Consider the following 13,477-nt stretch of genomic DNA (forward strand, 5'->3'; position numbering starts at 1 on the left):
TATTATTATTATTATTTGCATAGTTCATCATAACATATGAATTTTATATATTTATTTGGATTATATATATATATCTACACATAAATATATTTCAAGTGTTTCAAAACATATTCAGTATGAAAATAAAAATAATGGCTACATGCTACAGCCCAGCTACTGTAATTTACAGTACAGTACTGTAATTTACAGCTAGTGTAAATACTAAATTTATTGGGTATTATGTTACTCCTTTCACTTTCTCTAGTTGCAAGACCCCTTCCCAAAACAGGCACTCAGATCCAGTAAGATGCAAAAGGCATGTTAAACAGAAAGAAAGAAAGAAAAGAAGTGAGGACTAACACTAAGTCAAGTTCTGCTGCAGAAAAAAACAATTGTGAATTATGAGTGCCACAGTCTTTTTTTTAAACAACAACAGCAACCACATTTTGGTACATTTTTAGGCCAAATAGTGAATTGTAAAATTTGGAGAAGTGCGAAATCCAAAGCATAATTACATTTCAATCCATGTATTAGTCTGGGAGGTGTGAATGAGATCAGTTCACTTAAAATGCAGACTAAACCAAATTCTTCTCCATCCCTACCTTGGTGTAAGCACCACTGAACATAGTGGGAATTCTGAGAAAAAAATGTACAGGCTTGCACTTGTAGTGGGAATTTCTCCCCACATCACTGTAGCTCTCCTCGCCCCCTCCAATCAAACAGGCTTGTTGTAGCTCAGGAAACCCCCCAGACCTGGCTGTTCTGTGTTGTGGGCCTTGCTGCACTGGGGCAGTTGCCATGGCAAACAGTTCTGTGTTACCTGACCAGAGCACCTGCTGTCTTTTGCCATTAGCAGTAGCTACTCTCCGCAGAGTCTCGGCTTGCGGAAACTTTTCAGCACTTCTTAGACTCCCAGAACCTAGAGTACAAAAAAAATAGGAAGACATTTAGTGAGGTGGCAATCCATCCTAGGTCCTGTTGGAACCGAAGGGAATTCGTCATATCAGATGGAAAGCTCCTTGTGCCCTTGTTTGATTTTGCCTCTTCTTCGGCATGCAAAATCTCCCTGCTACTCTTTCCCCACTCTCTGCTTTACCCTCTTAAGGCAGGAGTAACCAATGTGCTGTCGTCCAGGTGTAGCTGCACTCCAACCCCCTCCAGCTCCACTCAGCATGGCATGGCCAATGGTCCAGGAAAATGGGAGTTGTAGTCCAGCAACACCTTAAGGGCATGCCTCCAGATGGCTATGCCTGCTATCATTCTTCTGATTCAATTCACCGGAGGCCTCTTGCAGCCTCCTTGAATAAATTCCACTCTGTATTATTTGTTTAGTCCCTGTAGAATTTCTCTTGAGTTGCTTCATGCAGACTCTGGGCCTCTGGGGAGCTTAGGTGCTTTGGAAACCAATCCCTTTGCCTGACAATATTTTTTAATAGATGCATCTCTGAACCCCCTAAGCAAAAATTAGCTGAACTCTATACGGCCCTTTGAAAGTGAGGAAATGGAGAGATTGTCAAGTCTGTTTCAGTGTGAGTCAGCAACAGAAGCAAGCGATGAAGCCTGGCTTCCCAACACAACCTTTTCCTCTCTTTGCCTTTATCCTTTTAGCTTAATATAGCTGGAAAGGGTATGGGTATCCTCTTTTTTTAAAAAAAGAAAACCCTACACTGAGGCACACCAATAAATGTTAGTGTCTATTTTGTATGGGAATGAAAAATGTCAAGGCTTATTCATTATGGAACAGCAGGTTGTGTTGTCAGGAAAATGCCAGGCATGTGAAAAGGGAGCAGAACACCAGACTGTCTAAAATCCACATTCTCTCTGGTTCCTGAAACAAAGAGCTGCTTTTTGGGGTTTACTGATTATTTGGTTTGCCTGTGCCATTGCATATGCATGCCAGTAGTTCATCGCTTTTTACACTTTGGCAAGACAATGGCCCTCTTTCTGTTCTCTGTTCTGATTTGGCTTCACTCTGGTTTGTTTTAGTTTGGTCTGCTTTTTAAAGCAGGAATATCCTGATTTGCACTTCCTAGATGAATACATAGATTAGGGTGCAGCCATCCTTTTGCACTTCTCTGGATTTTGTGATTTTTACACTCAAAATGTACAAATACATAAAATGCATATTTTAGATTAGAATGTGTATGAAATTTGTGCACTGTGAAAAAATACATTTAAAAATAATGTTGATTTTTCTGTTTTGTTTTGTTTTAAAATAACCACTGATTGCTGCAAAAACATAAAGGAACAGACTTATGAATGAACACATGCAAAGCTGATCAATCCATCCCTAGTGCCAGTGGGTGGCAGTGTTTCGCTACGTCCAACCTCAAGGTTGCTCCACACATTTGAGGCTCCCTTGTTTTCTCTGTACAGTTTTGCATGCAAGTACACGGCCAAAGGATGTGAATTAAGCAGTACGCAGTAGCACGTTTGCAGGATAAGTGCAGCACTTCCCCAGGCCCCACCCTGCAATTATGGGAATTGTTCAAATCCTCTTCATGTACTGCTGGTTTACACTAATATTTCCCCACACAGTGGTGTGATCCTGTAAAGAAAACACATGGGAGACCTTGAATATGTGACATGACCCAAAAGCATTTAAATTGCAGGGAAGAAAGAATGGTGGTAACCTGTAAGGCACAGTGTGCTTTTTTTTACCTAATGACAGCCGGACACACTCTTTTGGAGATCATGACAGACTGCCAGCTCTGTGTTGCTTTTTCCTTAATCCTAAACACATTGCTAAGGAAATAAGCCCCATCAATTCCAATGATACTTCTTTCCACCATCAGAATGCTGGTTGTAAAGGTGTAGTGAATGCCTATTGCAGGACTTGGATTACACAAATTGCAAGGGGTTCAGAGGAGACCCAGCCCATTACCTTTTGTGATGGTTGCTGTTTATAGAAGGTTAGGGAGTGTGCGTGTGTGGTTTGACTAAAACTGAGGAGCATGTCAATATAATTGATTTGATCAAGGCTCGGCAGAGACTTGCCCCGACACCATCTTCGTCAGTCAGAAACAGAGAATAAATGAGCTTTGAATCTGAGCAATGAAATGGAACATTGTCCCCAACACAATGCCTATCTTGTGATGGGATTTTGAGGCCTTATGTTTTTGGTTGAAGAGGAGGCTTTGGCCTTCCACTTACTGTGTGGTGGTGGCAACTTTGGAGTTGTGACAAAGGAGGGGTGTAGCTGAAAGAATTGCAATCTAGAAGTTTCCTTCTTTTGTGTTTCTTCCTTTTGTGTGTCTTTCTCTGGCCCCTCGTTGGCATCCATCTGTCTTGAGAGGCAATGAAAGAGCGCACCATTGTGGGTAAAGCCAAACCGTTGGAGGGTTACAGCACCTGCTGTGCCTGAACAGATATGAGAGAGACTTGTTTTATTGCAGCTGGGGCAGATGAAGGCATCCAATTTCGCTGTTGCAGATGCACCATGGCGTTTCCTTGTTTCCTACCTTACAAATATGGTTAATTGAGCTCAGGAGGTGGCTACTGTAGCCTAGTGGGGAACTATGGAAATCAGCTTTAGAAGGTCTGCTGATGAGCTGTTACATAATTAGCCCCCATAGGAAGTCCATTACTAGTTCCATTGTTCTCTTTCCCAGCCTATACTCTTTCTTCCTCTTCTTCCAATGTTATCTCCTTTAGAATGGAGGTTGCTAGGGACTTGCAAACATCTTCATCTATATGTATTTCTGTTGCTGTGCATTCTCAGCTTATGCACATTGGCACATTATTTTCCAAGTTCCATAGGACAGACTAGAACCAATGTAAACCAGTGCACCTCCACTGGAGTGAGTAGTTCAGATGCTCAGGTGAAGCAGATCTGTGCCATGTTGCTATGGATCTTGGCCACCATTTGAGTGGGCCATGCCTCTGGTTCTGAGGTGGGTCCATTGCATTTCCTTCTCTTATCCTGTGGCGTAATGCCAGCAGCAATGGGAAGAAAAAGAAACACTATAGTATATGTGTGTATATATATAGAATAACCTATAGTTTCTATTTCTATTGTATATTTATTCTGTAAATGTTGGTGTAAATTCTGTTAAATGACAAAGCATATTCCAAAGTGATCCGTGAACTATTTTCATTCTCAGTGCTGTACAGATCTATTTTACTGTATATTTGATATATTTATAATTTTTTAGTGTACGACTGGTGACCACACCCTGCTGAGCTGCCCACTTGGGGGTGGGGTGGGTGGGGAGAGCACAGAAGGGCACTGCCTTCATTATTTCTGTGGAAATATAACAGTATTACATTGTGGCATTTTGCTAGGCGTTAGAATTGGGAAGTGGTGGGATTAAATGTTAGATGCCTTGAGCAGTTGCTCCATCGAGTCTCCTTGTGTTAGGGCTTGTAACTGCTGTTGTGTGTGTGTGTGTGTTTTATTAGGGTTAGCTCTATCTATAATGCAGTCACTTTCAAAGCCATTCCATAGCTTTACGTTATGATGGATGTTCTCAGTAGATGACCATGCCTTGAAGGTGTCCAAAATTTATGGCTCATTCCTGTCAGGGATAAAACAGGCACACTACATGCTTTTGTGACCATGTCCAGGCTATATTTCATAATTACAAGAATGAGCCAGAAATTATGATCACTGTTGAACTGAAGTACAGAAATGGGTGGTGTTAGATGGGGCGCTTCTGAAGTCAAATTTGACCTTCCTCTTCATTGTGGGGAGGGCCAAGTGGCCTTTATATAGATATACACACCTGTTGTTTGCATGACCCAACTTTGCTAAATAGTAGCCATCATATGATGACAGATCAGTTGAGAATATTCTCAGAAAAAAATAATAATCCTGATCTGTCATTGAGCTGGCCCCTTTAGTTGATACCTGATCCGACCACTTAGGATATCTAGTTTCTTATAGCACACACTACAACTTCCAGAAAGCACAAAAGCCCAGATGGGAAAAAGCAATATTCCAGTGGCCCTTCCATTCAATGCCCCTATCTGGAATGTATCCCATAGTTCTAGTATTTTCACTCTAAGTACTCAGGAGCTATTGAGTGAATCCACTTGGTAGGGGTCCTTTTCTTTTACACATTCGTTCTATGTATCCTGATCCTTCAGGCACAATCAGGTCATACCAGGTTTCTGCCTTTTGGTGTAGCCACATAAATACTGAAGTTGCTGAAATGTTTACCCTATGGAGGAATGCCAGTCATACTCAGCACACTAGTTTTATATGTTTAACTTGGCTAGCAGCCTCCAGACAATAGCACAGGCAACAGAGGAAATTTACATTCCAATCCAGAAAATGAAGTCTCTATGTAGTACCAAGTTCCACATGCAGGTTTAATTCTTTGGATCAAGATCTGTGGGCATAAACTGGCTGCATCTAAATGTGAGTGCCATCAGTTTGTGCTGTGTTGCTTTTGGTTTGATACAGATCCAGGTGTGCATCCCCACCTGCAATGCAAATCAGTCAGATCAGAGCTGGATGGACTTCAGACACCCTCGTTGCTTGACAATATACGCCTTTTTATCTTGTCATGAGAAGGGCTTGAAGCCAAAGCCTTCCGATTTTAACCATGGCGCCTCTGTTGCTTTAGCTAAAGAGTGGAAGAGGTGAGCTTTTCAAGAGTACAGGGAATGTAGTTGCCAATGAAATCTGAAAGCATAAATCCATAGATATGGCTGGTTTATCATGTGGGGAAGTAAAACAATGAATTGACTGTAGATGGAGTAAATAGTCTTATATTAACAGTCCAGTCCTATGCAGAGTTAAATGTGCTTCATTTTGCATAGGTTCAGCCTGCACATTGACCACATGGTGGGTTCATCCTGTAGCAATGACAAATTGAGTAGACTTGGCCACATCAGAAAAGAGCCCAACGTTCTTAGTCCTTGGGTATCATCCATTGGAGCTTGGCTGAGCTCGCCAGTGTTTTCTACTTTAAATTACCAATACCTGGCATTCCAGGAGTTGAGGGAAATGCTAATCATTTACCCAATAAGGCCGCTCTGGATTAACTTTACTCTTACCAGCTGATAGTTTTCACGTTGCCTCAAAACTGCTTAATAAACCTTGGCAACCCCATCCTCCATCACCTTTAGATCAAACTGCTTGTAACATAATGAGCTGCAGTTTTAATCAAATATTTAGCTAAAATAAAATAAGGTAGCTGCTAATGCAACAGGGAATCAGGTTCCTGACCCTGCACTCTTAACCAATTGTCCCCCCTTCCCCTGATCTCTTACAGGGACAAGCTTTTTCTAAATGATCAACTATTACTCGATCTTCTTGCTAGAGCCATGTCTTTTAGATTTTTAAAGTAGCAGTGGGTCCAACAGGTAGCCATGAGGGATGTCAGCACAAGACAGGAACTCTGAATCCTTCACTCTGCTGTGAAAGGATTCTTACCTCCAGCTGTGGAGCATCCCCTTCACCGCAGCACAGTGGCATCACATTGGTGTACTTGATATAGCAGGTCTATGCAGAACCACTCAGAGATCTGTTCCAAAAGAAGACCCCCCAATGAGATGTTGTCTTGTTCTGGGAAAACACTGTGCTATCGATACCTTGGCAGAATGGCGGAGGTTTCCCAGAATCCACTGTGGAGGTTGTTTGGCAACCAAAGGCCCAATTCAGCAGTGGAATACAAATATCCATTGACTTCATAGCAAGCCCCAAGAGGTAGATGCAAGTAGTATTGTTAGCCTGAAGACAACTCGGGTGTCCTGGGGGAAGAGGCAACGAGAGGGTGCACTTGAGCCTAGCATCCAGTGCCTGACAGGCTGGCCTCAATAGCTGGGCCCTAAATCCCTAACTGGGATGCCTCTAACTGCAGTGAGGAAAGCAGAACTTGGAGCAGGTGTGGTGGCGCTGGCGAGTTTTCTAAACTTTCATGCAATGAAAAACATGGGAAGTACATGTCTCTCATGAAACTTTGCTGTAGAAATAAAAACAGCAGCACAGATTGTAGTGATTTGTCTCATATACAGTGTAGCCAGTGTAAGCACCATATGCACCCTGTGTCAGCGGGAGAATTCTGTTGTATGGGAGAAATACTGTAACAACTCCACAGCAGCCTGCAATTAAAAGAGTTTCTTCTTTATTACCATGCAATGTCTCCTGGGTCTCCTTTTTTGCTTCTACATAATGCCAGGTCATTGGGGAGCACTTGTCGTTAAGCTCTTGAGGAAAGAAGGGTATGGCCCGGTGCACAACTCTTAACTCACAAAGAAATCCTTTATTCCGATCACACCAGGACTGGAGAGATGGTGCTGCTACATCAACAGAACAGCTGTAGTATCCAGTGCATACTAGACCAAGGGGGTAGGGGGGACACAACCAGAAAATGTAAAAAAAAAAATGGCATCAAAGTGGCAGGCATTCAACACACATGCACACTGCGGTGTCCCTGGAAGCTCCGTCAGTGTCCAGAAATTGTGGATTATGCTTGTAATTTTTGTTTGTTTATTTTATTTATTTATTTATTTATTGAATTTATATGCCACCCTATACCCAGGGGTCTCAGGGTGGTTCACAGAATAAAATCAAGATATAAAACCACAAAATACATAATAAAAATAAAAACAACAACCCAATAGCCTCCCCCCCCCCAACACATTTTAAAAGGGCATAAGATGTAAATCAGATCAACCAAATGCCTGGTTAAAAAGGAAAGTTTTTTCCTGGTGCCTCAAGGTGTTTAATGAAGACTGCAGGCGAAATTCCCTGGAGAGGGCATTCCACAGATGGGGAGCCACTGCAGAGAAGGCCCGTTCTCATGTTGCCGAGGACGAGGCACATGAAGGAGGGCCTCAGAGGATGATCTCGGGGTCCAGGTAGGTTCATATGGAAAGAGGCGGTCCTTGAGGTACTGCAGTCCTGAGCCATTTAAGGCTTTGTAGGTCAAAACCAGCACTTTGAATTGGGCCCGGAAACTAATTGGTAGCCAGTGCAGTCGGACCAGTATTAGTGTAATACGCTCAAATTTGTATTATTAATTTTGTATCCCTGCCTTCGCCCCATAGGAGCCCAGGGTGGCAAGCATCAAGAGTTAAAAACGGTACAATTTAAAATAAAACACATTTAAAACACTTTAAAATGTTTTTTTAAAAACAGAAAGAACTTTAAAAACAACTTTAAAAAACAAAAAGCACTTTAAAAACATTTAGAACTTCTAAAAACATTTAAAACCAATATACTCGGTTATTAATGTTATAGTTGCCATGGCCAGTATCTATTACCCATCCTGGGTAAACAGGTATGTTTTTAGATTTCTCCTGCAAGTCAATAATGAGGGAGACAGGATGACCTATCCAGGGTGGGCATTCCACAAATGGGTCACCACCAACAAGAAGGACTTGTACACACCAACTGGAAAGGAGCCGCTGGACTCACATGCTGCCCAAACTTAGAGGGAGCCAGTGAACTCATGACAATGGGGGCACGTGCCCAGTGCACAGCCTACATTGCAACACACAGCAGCATAGCACTGACAGTTCTTCTGTCCTAGCAGCATATCCAGGTAAGAGCCCATTTCCGCCTATCCCAGATGTTCCTACAGGTAAAGGGCATCCTCTTGTTCTGGCAAAGACAACAGTGGTGTCAAATGCTAATTGATAAAAAGCCACTGTTCAATACCCAATGTTGGGAAGTAGGGTTGCCACTGATTCCAGAATGTAAAATTTCCTAACTGCCCCACTGCTCCAGGGAAACATGCCTAGGCTCCAGGTGCGCAGGCTGATTTCTGCATGCAGGTCCATCACTTACAGTGTCAAGCCACAGGAAAATATTTTCCTGCCAAGTTGTTTCTAATGTGGAACATATTGTGGTCATGTTATTAGGTTTAAAATGCCGAGAACATTATTTAATTTCTGATTGATTCTACAGAAATTGTCGGAAGAGTTCCGCACTAACAGCAGCCTCGTCCCTGGGATTGGTGAAAGAAATGAAGCCACTGCGGTGTTGGTATAAGCACAAGATGTCTCCCTGCTCCATGAGAACTGGCCAAAGCTCCTCTAATCTTGTTGATTTCCTCCCTTTCCAATACGTTGGCATTTTTGTTACTTTGGCACAAAAAGCATAGACTCCCTACATTGTGTACCAGAAGAGAGCCAAATGTTTTTTACTGTAACAATCTGATGTGGTTTCTGAAGGATTTCAGGATAATATTACCCCGTTACTTTAGGAACAGATAACCTTTGCCTTAACAGCTGTTAACCAGCATAGCTCAATTGACTTTCACAATTCCAGAATTCAGCATCTTTGAGGGTGGGTCATGGTGAGAACTGTTTACTAGTATTCACTGTCTCCTTACTAGCAAACAGAACATGCCAAGTGGGGAAAGGGAAGGTACTTGCTTCCAGGCCCAAGGATGTCTCTTTAAGGACTTCACTTCTCAGCCAGCGGAGTGGGTATGGAACTGGACCTAAAAGGATATAGAAGGCATAAATCAGAGCTAGGACTCCATCACGCACAGTGATCTGTCCATGGTCCTGCAAAGCTTTGTGCTTCTATTCCTGGGCAAAAGGTGAGCCCTAAACCAGGCATAGGCAAACTCTGGCCCTCCAGATGTTTGGGACTACAATTCCCATCATCCCTAGCTAACAGGACCAGTGGTCACGGATGATGGGAATTGTAGTCTCAAACATCTGGAGGGCCGGAGTTTGCCTTTGCCTGCCCTAAACCATTGCTCTCTCAATTCATCACTCCATCTGCAGGTGATGAATTGGGAGGGGGGAGGGTTGGCCTTTTTTTTTTTTTTTTCATTTGAAGGGGGTTGCAATTTGGGTCCTAAAATACCTCCCAAATAGTTTTCTTGGGGGGGCTTGAAATTTTAGTGGGGGCAGTTCTTATCCTTCCTGCTCTTTTCTTTCCAGTTCCTTCCTGCTTTTCTTTAACTTTGTCTAAAATTGCCTCCGTGTTGCTGCTGCCATAGCACACGGGTGGTTGTCAGAACATTGCTGCTACACTATCAAAGCTATTAAAATCTTACAGAAAAGAAGAAAACAGTTCAAACGAGGCAGGAGGAACATCCCACTACAATTGTAAGCTCCTCCCCATAATCATTAACTCCCTCCATTTTAGTCTAGCTTAAGAGTTTTGGTCACAATGACACCCCAAATTTGGATGAACCCCTCAACCTCACCCCACACGTATACATGCAAAACCAATCCTACTCTGGACCTGTATTGGTTCTTGCTATCACCCTGACGTTGGGGTGGATCCCTCATCCCACCCTCCACTTCCGTGACTGTCCATAATCTCTGCTGCCTTGGTACAGGGTACAGTAATTATCAAGGCATTATCCTTGCTTTATGTTGACAGTGGAGTACAATGCCTTGGCAGCCCAAAAAAAGCAGAGCAGCACCACTAATAATTAGTCAGAAATGAGAGATAATTTGATAAAGACTTACTTTGGAATCCTCCCAATTACACCGGCTCCCTTTTAATGTTTCGTGTTTTTGTTGCTGCTTCTCGAGATTAGCCAATTAGTTAACCATGGTATTTGGGGTAGAAAATCTATGCCTAATCCTTTCATCATACCAAAGATTTCTGCCTTAATTATAACAGTGTTACAGGCTGGCACTTTCTTTAGTTTTGGGGCTGAGCTCTGCACCCTTAACAGCAGACAGCAATGGCTGATGAAGCATCATTCCAAATGTGCAAACAGTGAGCATAACTGCAGTTCTAAATGCAGAGACTGTGCCTGGCTGGATTGCTAGTCCTTGCTCTGCTAATTTAATTCCTTCCATTTACCAGGCTCCTTTGGCTCAGGCAGAACTAAGCGGAACCTTTTCCCCATAATACAGTTCTGAGCTGCTCTTTATGACTTAATTACAATCTTTTTTTTTAAAAAAAAAAAACCTCCTTTCTTTTGGTGATGGAAATAAGCCCAAAGTATGAGGCAATCTGGGCTAGGGAATTGCACTTAGATAGGCAGGTACTCAGCGGGGAGAAGCAGAAAGGGCTCTCTGGGAAATCCAAATATAATCTTATAGATGATAAACCCTACCTCCCATCATCTTTGACCATTGGCCATGCTTGCTGGGGCTGATGGGAGCTGGAGTCCCACAACATCTGGAGGACCACAGGTCCTCTACCCCTGGTCAACTTTATACCTGACTGAGCATTAATTAATGCATAGATGTCACAGAAATAAGCCCATTTACTTTAAATCAACAAGGTGATAGACCTCAGTTGATAACATTGCTAGAGTTACTACAATTTTCAGAAACACACACAAAATATACTCTCAAAATATACAGGTTTTTTGGGTGCAATATAATGTTGAATACATCCAACAGCAAGCTACTAGCCACAGTTGCTCTGCTCTGCTTCCACAACTGGAGGAAGTATATTTCTGAATACCAGGTGCTGAAAACTGCAAGAGGGGAGAGGGCTCTCATGCTCAGATCCTGCTTGTGGGTTTCACACAGGCATCTGGTTGGCCATTGTGAGAACATGATGCTGGACTGGATGAGCCATTGGCCTGCTCCAGCAGGCTCCTCTTATGTTCTTGTGTGTTACTCTAGATAATTTACCCCATCTCTGAAACTCATCATCTCTAAAAGATGAAACTTCAAATTTCCAGCAAGGCTTCCTAGAGAAGTCTGAGTTGGGTGGGAGGGAGAGATATTTACCTGGAAGAAAGGCTCAGTTTTATACATGAAACAGAATTTCCACTATGCACCATAAGGAGCAAGTAGGCAGAGAGAAGTTTTTCTCCCTCTCTCATAATACTATTGAAGCTGAACGTTGAAAAGATTCAGGATAGAGAAAAGAAAGTACTTACTCATGCAGCGCACAGTTAAACAATGGCATTTGCTCCCACAAGGAGGAGTGGTGGCCACCAGCGTAGATGTCTTTAACACAGAATCTGAGAAATTAATGAAGGATAAGACTAGCAGTGGCTACTAGCCATGATGGTTATGTTCTGCCTCCACTGTCAGATGCATATGCATCAGAATACCAATGGCAGGGGATGGTAAGTAGGGAGAGTGCTGTTCCATTTGTGCCCTGATTGCAGGTTTCCTAAAGGCATCTGGTTGGTCACTGGAACAACAGAATGCTAGACTAGATGGGACTCTGGCCTGACCCAGCAGAACTGAGGTTCTTATGAGGGCTGTGTGTGCTCAGCATCCTGCCCAAGTAACTGTGTGGATACTGTGTCATGTGGCCTCTCCTTCCTTCCCTGTTTGTGTGCTGCCCACCAAACCTATGCCAGGGAGGAGCATAAGGGGATTTGAACCCATTCCTGTATCCCTGCCTGGAGACTGGCAGTTGAGGGTCATTGCTGCCTGCAGAGGTGGAGCTAGGTGCTCTGGTACCCAGAGTGGCATGCACCCGGAGGGCAGGGCTAGCTGCTCTCGGTGGGGGGGCAAGCGTCCCAGGGGTGGGGCAAATGTCACGGGGGGCAGGGCGAGCATCCTGGGGGTGTGTGGGGTGCGCCTGCGCACTGCGAGCCTCCCAGGGGGTGCACCGCCCGCCATGAGCACAGCAATGTCACCCCCCCCAGGAATGGCCCCTGGGGCAGGCCACACCTGCCTTGTGCAGCCTCTGGCTGCCTGAGCTGCTGGGACTGGTGAATTGGGGATGCTCAGGCATCATTGTGCATGTTGTGATGTACCCCATCATTGTGAGTTTATTGGTCCTCTCTTTGTGTGGGTTGTATGCAGGCATCATCACTAGCAAAGTTCCTAATTGGTGGGTTTTGGCAGTATTTGCAGGGATGGGGGCACCTGTTGTTTTCACACCATTTTTGGATGGTGTGGGTGTGTGTGTTGCATGTTTTCTCCAGCTGAGCCCAGCAGCTGTTCTGCCAATGTAGCAGCAGTGCGTCTCTCCCCACCCAGCATAATTGGTGTATAGAATTTTTCTGTTTAAGTGATTTTTCTTTTCTCTATGTCTGCAGTTTGCACATAATTATAAATCTTACATCAGCTCAAGTGCCCATTAGATTTAAATAGAGGAAACGCTTTTCTAGTCCACATTAACAACACACACAGTGGTACACAAATAATATACGAGAAGATACACTCTTATTCTTGCCAGCAGGGGAACAGTCAATGGTAATAAGAGCTACAGTTGGATCAGAGTCTAGGCACATTGGCCTAGGGAGCTTCCAAACTCAGGTTGCATGATCACAGCTAACTGGGGGTTGGTTTGCACAACAAACCGACTTCTCTTCCCCAAAGATTGGACTATAGGCAAATAATGAAGTGACAGGGAAATATACTGGAAAGTGTATTTAACCTCCCTGAAAACAAATCAGAACAAATGCTTGTTAAATAGCCAGCCACTGTCTAACCTTCCTGTGAACAAATCAGAATGAATGCTCAACAAACATGTCACCTTAGAAACAAATTTTGCTGTGTCTGATGGGGCTTCCCTTGAGTAATTTTGCATAATAGAGTTATGCTGCACAAGGCCTTTTCAGCATCAAAGTTTTGCTTTGCTATGTAGATAATACATGCCCACTTAAAGACTATATCGTGGGTGGGCAGATCAGGATCTACTGATAGATTT

At 43.4% G+C, this 13,477-nt stretch overlaps 1 long non-coding RNA gene across 1 annotated transcript; it reads left to right on the forward strand.

Moving 5' to 3' along the window:
* Window positions 1–9: 9 nt before the first annotated feature.
* Window positions 10–7,066, forward strand: LOC307218346. Its single transcript, XR_013839929.1, has 2 exons — window positions 10–178; window positions 533–7,066. It is a non-coding gene; the product is annotated as an uncharacterized lncRNA (long non-coding RNA).
* Window positions 7,067–13,477: the final 6,411 nt, after the last annotated feature.

The sequence above is a fragment of the Podarcis cretensis genome (assembly GCF_951804945.1).
Source record: "Podarcis cretensis genome assembly, chromosome: 6".
Taxonomy (NCBI): Eukaryota; Metazoa; Chordata; class Lepidosauria; order Squamata; family Lacertidae; genus Podarcis; species Podarcis cretensis.